An 8,021-nucleotide genomic window follows, 5' to 3' on the forward strand; every position below is an offset into this window, starting at 1 on the left:
CCCTGGAGTGAGGAGGGGAGGGATAGGACCCAGTCTCGACCAAACCTGATGTGAAACATCTGTGTGACAGGACAGATATTTCTTTAATAACCAGTTTACAATTATTGTTGCATAAAACGATCGTCACCTGCCGCCGATTAAATTTTGGAAGCACCATAGATCTTGATAGCAATGAAAAGATGTCTCATTTTAACAATAATGTTTAGCAATAAACAGTACAAAGACGCGACACACAACCAAATGTAAGCTGTTAAACCGTCAGTATCTGTTATGTCACATTCGTCCCGAACCTCTCGTGTGTTCATCCTGGTATCACCAACATAGCCTCACGACTCCTGGAACATTGTGTTTCCCATGCTGTCCGGCATCCCCACATAACCTCACAACTCCTGGAACACTGCTTCCCATGCTGTCCGGCATCCCCACTTAGCCTCACAACTCCTGGAACATTGTGCTTCCATGCTGTCCGGCATCCCCACATAACCTCACAACTCCTGGAACACTGCTTCCCATGCTGTCCGGCATCCCCACTTAGCCTCACAACTCCTGGAACATTGTGCTTCCATGCTGTCCGGCATCCCCACATAACCTCACAACTCCTGGAACACTGCTTCCCATGCTGTCCAGGGGCCCTACAGAATACCTTCGCTGCCAACAAATGTAAGGTTCACTGGTAATACAACTGAGTGGTCATCCACCAAAGTGGTGATCATGCTCAACAAAACCACCTAAGTGCTGACCATGCTCAACAAAACCACCCAAGTGCTGACCATGCTCAACAAAACCACCCAAGTGCTGACCATGCTCAACAAAACCACCCAAGTGCTGACCATGCTCAACAAAACCTAGCGGTTGGACTACTTATATCCATGTATCGTCTTTATCAAGACGCCAACCTTGCTCGAACTATAAAAAAAGTTAATTTTTCTTGACTGTATTATGAACGTCGCGAGATTTGGCTAAACCCATCCTCATTTTGAACTAACGCGGATACTTCATCAAATTATTAATGCCACGAGGGGTTGAGTCAACACGTTCCTAGGACACAGAATGAAGAATTGACCAGTAAGTAATTTAATATTCGGACCTTGGAGTTTATTTTTCATTTTGATATATCGGAACGCGTCAAGGACCAGTGACTAAGCCAGTCCGTAGCCATAATACCGAACTACTCGGCAGTTCATTGAACAGCATTACCATCCTTCACCATAACTCTGCCCAAGCTGGCATACCGCCGTACCTTTCATACAAGGGAAACCATGTAATTATTTGCAGTTAATTCTTAATCGATTCCGTGTTTTTTCACTTTGAAGAAAATTAAGGCTGCAGCAGTTGAACACTCAACATGTTTTTATTCTGGTCTGCTTCCTCATTATACTATGGTCAAGTTGTATACTACCATCTATTCTAAAACGTTACAAAAAAAAATGAAAAAAACTCAAACTGAAAGGAGGACAGATAGAAGTTTTGAATCACATCCCTGCTTCAAGGACTATACACTTATCTTCCGAATCCATAACAACATTTTAAAAAAGAGCCCATGTTCTGCTGTTGATCCCCATTGATTAAACAGAAAACTCGATATTCAAATTAAAAGTATTAGCTATAAAGATCAGTTATTAATGACCTAGTGATATAGTTCACGGTTTAAAACTAAATGTTCAAATTTAAAGTATTAGTCATAAAGATCACTTATTAATGTTGATTATATTTGTTTTATCATACTGACATTAACGTATATAGCTTATATTTGTTTTATCATACAAACGCTATCGTAGAATGCTGATATTTGTTTTATCATATAAATATTAAGGTAAATGGCCTATTTTTGTTTTATCATATAAATATTAACATAGAATGCTTATAATTGTTTTATCATACAAATTTTAACGTACATGTAGATGGCTTATATTTGTTTTGACATACAAATATGAACGTAGATGGCCTTTATTTATTTTATCATACAAATATTAACGTAGATGGCCTGTATTTGTTTTATCATACCACTACTAACGTAGATGGCTTATATTTGTTTTGTCATACACAAATAGATGGCCTTTATTTGTTTTATCATACAAATATTAACGTAGATGGCTTATATTTGTGTCACCTATTACCATTTATAGGGATATATATAATTGGGAATCATAAAGACTTTTTCTGGTTATGCAATACTTTTTGTCAGAATATCGTATCTATGATACCGAAGACACCAAATTGAAATGTAGCACATTTAATATAGGAAATATAGAAAAAAAACAACCTTGGGATATATATACATAGATGTAAACTGGTTTCTTTTGATGTGGTAAGTCTATACACTAATATTCCACATGAACTTGGTATAGAGGCTGTTAAATATTGGCTAAATAAGAAAAGGGAAAAGATTGATTCCCGCTTTAGTAATGATTTCATACTTAAAGCTTTGGAGATTGTTTTGAAACGTAATGCCTTTTACTTTGACAAAGGATTTTTCCAGCAGATCAAAGGTACTGCTATGGGTACTAAAGTTGCCCCGACATATGCTACTTTAGTTTTAGGATATCTAGAGGAAACTCTTTATTCTAAAATTGAAACTACGTTTGGAGAAACTTTTACTGAATATGTCAAGAATAACTTTTTAAGGTTTCTTGATGATTGTTTTATAATATGGCCTCCAGGTAAGGACGTAGATGAATTTCGTCAAATGTTGAATACTCTTCACCCATCAATTCGTTATACCATGGAGTGTAGCGATACTTCGTTACCATTTTTAGATGTTTTAATTCAGATAGATACTTATGGAAGACTTTCTACTGATTTGTATTGCAAAGCTACTGATGCACATAATTATCTTAATTTTAATTCAAATCATAGTAAACATACCAAGGTGAATATTCCTTTTAATCTTGCCTCAAGGATTATAACAATTATCAGCGAGAAACAGGTACAAGATATTAGACTTAGTCATTTGAAACAGTATCTTACTTAAAGCTCAATGCTATCCAGTTGAGGTGATAGAACATGGTATAAGAAAGGCTATTGAAAAGGGACCGTTTACATCCCGTGTACGCACAGAAAAATGTAACACAAGATTGATTCCTTTTGTTTCACCTGTTAATCCACGGAATTTCAATGTGTATTCATTGATAAAAAACAAATGTGAGGAGTTACAGCAAAGCAGCAGCCGTATGAAAAAGATTTTTGATAACCACACTATTTTACATAGTAGACGGCAACCTACACATTTGAAGCAAATGTTAACACGTTCTAGGTTTGATAATTCTGGTTTAAGTCCCGGGGTATCAAAATGTAAGACACCTTACATACGTATAATTTCAAAAATGGCTTAAATTTTACAGTAAAAGCTAATATGAATTGTAAATCAAAATGTGTTATATATGCCGTTATCTGTTCCAATTGTGGTGATTTTTATATTGGTCAAACTAGTAATGAACTTAGAACAAGAATGACTGTACATAGGCAACAAACTAAGACCGACTCGTTGCGAAATTTACATGTTAATAAGCATATTCATGATTGTGCCGGTGATCATTTTAATGTGATACCTTTATACCAATTACATTCGACTGGCACGGTTTTATTAGAAAAGAAAGAGGACCAAATTATAAAAATATTAAAACCAAGCCTCAACAGGCCATAGAAAAATTGTTATAAATGTGTAAAATGGCGCCACAATTTTAGCTTGTTTTGAAACATTGTACATGTATACCATTGTGACATCACATTATTTATGACGTCATTAAGTTGTCTTTTCAAAATAAACACTTTCCTGATGAGCAGCAAGAGCTGCGAAAGCGCTTGAAAGTCAGTCGTCGAGTTTTTTTATTATTATATCTTTATTCTTACTTTCACATGGAAACAAACTATTTTTTCACTTTACATGTATATATATATATATATATAACAATTTAACAAGCCTTATTGTTCACACTGTTTGAATTACTTCTTTGCCCCATATATATATATGTGGGGCAAAGAAGTAATTCAAACAGTGTGAACAATAAGGCTTGTTATATATATATAATTGAAAGTATATAATGTCCTTGTGATGGATATACATAGTAATAATAATTAAAAAAAAACACAAACCAGAAATACACTAGCGCTTTCACATTGCTTTGGAGCAAGCTCTTCAGGTGTAATGAAAGGATTTATTTGTGACGTCATCACTGTGTGCCATAGTTACGTCAAAACAACATAGATTGATGACGTCATAAAAGACAATGATCAAAAGTACACATGAATACAAAATTGATGACATCAAAATAAAAAGATACACAATTAGAAATCATGTAATGGAAAACAACTGTTTTTAAAGTAACATTGATTTGGAATTACACAGAAATACATTTTGTACATGAGTTAACATATTTTCTTTTGATTCTCTTTCTATAGCATCCGAGCTAGACATTTGGTATATTGGTAAAACATAAAACTCACTTTTACAACATTGGTACATATGTTTACTAACCGTTAGAAATCTTAGATTGTCTGTTCTTATTTGCTGTCTATGTACTGTCATACGTTTTCTAATTTCGTTGCCCGTCTGGCCAATGTAAAATTCTGAACAATTTTTGCAAATCATAGCATAGATAACATTTTTAGATATACAATTCATATTTGCTTTGATTTGAAATTTAAATCCATTTTTGAACGTAAAATTGGAACATTCTATGATACTTTCACATGTACCACATCTAGGTCTACCACATTTAGATATACATGGAATTTGCTGTTCAGAATCAAACTTTGAACGGCATAATTAACGTTTCAAATTTCTTGGTTGTCGCTTACAATTTGTGTCTTTTGTACAATAGTCAGAAAATATCAATTGAGGAGGCGCAGGTGATATAGAAGAGGAAATACTTCTTTTTTTTGTATTTATTTTATTTTTCAAGTTTTCTTCTGCATAGTAAAATACAATAATATAACCCATACACTTACACTCGCACATAAGATCATAACCACATCACATCATCATCATCATCATCATCATTCAATATACATGTATCATCATTTTCAAGCTATACAACTGTACATGCGCTAATTAATAATTATTTCACATATAATGATATATAATTACTATCGTCATCACACCTATGCATACATAATTTGGTCAAGAGGAAATACTTAGTCATCGTAGATATATGCCAATTCATCGATTACAGAAAGGGAGAGAAAAGGTCGGCCTGATATCTAACATACAAGAATGTACTTGACTTTGCATCGTGACCATGACGAGCCATAAACCCGAGAGTGTTTTCACCTTTCTCCGAGTGATAACCTGTAACCGGCACCCAATCACAACATAAACAGCCATCACGAGACCACCGGGAAAGATAAGTAGCTGATGGCCTACTCTAGATAGGTACTTTGCTTTGTCCTTCATAAAGTATACACAAACGCACTGTGATAAACGTTTTATGAACACAACTTTCATGATTTTTATGAAACTCTTCGTGTGTGTGATGGCCACATTTTATTGGAACTTTATAAAGCATATTGAAAAAATTCACTATGGTGGCAAGAAACATTACCTATGAGCATTTAAAATACGACACGAAATGTTATAATGCTTTAGAGAATAGTACATCGTGCAGTGACTTCATTTTGGAAGCGAAATTAAATGCGGAAGAAAAAAGATCAATTGAATGTTGCTTTATTTACCATTAAGACTAAAGACTACGGAGACTATAACAAAAGACCACCGGGTGTTAATAGAACGCACAGTACAAGAGTGTTTGCGGAGGGGGGTTGGCGGGTATATTCAGATGACAGATGACATGAGTTCTTCCTGTCGACCACCAAAATTACTGTCTAAACAAACAAACAAAAAACAAAACAAAAATAGACTATCTTTCTCAAATATTTGTCGCGTAGTCATTCTATCAGATTCTGCTTGTAACCAATCGCTATTTGTTTGAGGATATGATTTTCAGACCCAGGTTTTGTTCCTTAACTTGGTGATATCTATTCTATTGGAATATCAGCTAAAGAACTGTTATTAATTCAGTTAATGCTTTTATATGCTGTATGGACAGTGCTAAGGACTATTGATACAACTGGGATAAGTTGACAAGTATATATCAGGACTTTCTTGTTGAAATTTCTATGAACAACCTTGACAAATCTCGTAAAAGTGGTCATGTCACAATAGGAGCTGGTGGTACACTCGTGGGAGCTCGAACCCCTCGTCCTGTTCAGAGATGGCCGCCGTTGTTTAAATTCGACAGCTTCTTTCACGTTGCGTTTAATGAAGTGCTCCCCCGAATCCATTCCTTTGACTATGTCGGGTTTGATGTTGTGTCCAGTGTTATAATAGTGTTCGTGGATGGCTGATAATGATCTGGAGAGGTGTCCATCCGTATGTATACAGGTTTTACTGCTTCGCCCTCATAGTCATCATTGTAATAACCATGCACTTTTTCAGTGTGTCTGGCTTGTCTCTGACGTATGTAAGATTTTGTCTTAAGGTGTTCTATGATTATGTTTGTCTTTTAAACTCTGTGAAGCCCTCCGATGTTCCCTGAATGGACGGAATGCCTATGTTAACACTTTTTTCACTTTTCGTTATGTCCTTGTTGTCCTTGTCTGCTTTCAGAAATTTTTAAATATCCATTCAGGGTAGCCATTGGAACGAAGTGCGGTTTTACTAACATGCTCGGCTTCCTTAAGTCTGTCCTGTCGTCCTCATCAGCATATTAGCCCGATGTAAAAGGCTTCTTACCACTGACCTTTATGTTGCAGATGGTTATTTGAATTAAAGTTCAATATATTGGTCATTGTGAGTAGGTTTTCTGTAAGCTTTGACTTTGGTAGAATCATCGTCATTCAGACTTATGCAGGCGTCATAGAATGGTCAAATACCATTTTTTCCTGCTGTGATGTAAACTTAATACGTTGGTCTATAGAGTTGAAGTGATCAGAAAATCCTACTACCTCATCATCCACATACCTAAACCACATTGATGGGGGATTCTTGACAGACCTTAGAGCTAGCTTTTCAAAGAGCTCCATGTAGAGATTAGCTACAATAGGAGAGACTGGTGATCCCATAGTTGCTCCCAGTCGTTGTTGATAGTAATTGCCGCCAAACACAAGATATGTACTGTTCAAACAATCTCCTGGGGAATCAGATAAGATCGGAATACTCGTAAACAGAGTGGATACATCGTAGGATACTAGTTTTTGTCCCGGTGGTACTTCTAGTCCCGAGATCCTTTGTACTAAGTCCACACTGTTGATGATATGGTATTCTGTTTTTCCTGCCAGTGCTTCAATGACCGAGGCCAGATATTTAGCCGTTTGGTACGTAACACTTCCTTTGTTGGATACGATAGGTATCAAGGGTGAACTCTAGATCGTGATCAGCCATCCACGAACACTGTAATAACTCCGAACACAACATTAAAACCGACACAGTCAAAATTATAAGTTCGGAGAGGCACTTCATTAAACGCAAGGTGAAAGAAGCTATAGAAATTAAACATTTCTGAACAGGGACGACGGGCTCGAGCTCCCGCGGGTGAACCACCAGCTCCTATTGTCACATGACCACCCAAGGTATAGTAAGGCTTGTATAAAGTGTTAACGACATACAACATATTATCGCAATGCCGCAGTCAAGTACCAATTAATAAAGACCATATTATATACTTAACAGAGCGATATTGTAGAGAGTGACACTGAGTGTACATTGGTGCATGCTGATGCAAAAGTCTTGGATAACTGAATTATATCTTCTTTAAAGTAATATGAAATTGACATTTGATAGACTAAAGTAACTGCACGACTGCACGTTTGCCAATTCATTCAAGTGTACAGAAAATAAATATTTAATAAAATGGCATATAAGGAATGAGACATCACGTGATTACTAACGTTACTGCACGCGTGCCATGTGTCATTTCATTCAGGTTTGCCGTGAATAAATATTTAATAAATAGCATACACTGTATATGGAAAGAGACATCACAGAGTTGATTGGAACCTTATTGATTACTATTAGAAACCGAATA

Source organism: Pecten maximus, chromosome 1 (assembly GCF_902652985.1).
Source record: "Pecten maximus chromosome 1, xPecMax1.1, whole genome shotgun sequence".
Classification (NCBI taxonomy): Eukaryota; Metazoa; Mollusca; class Bivalvia; order Pectinida; family Pectinidae; genus Pecten; species Pecten maximus.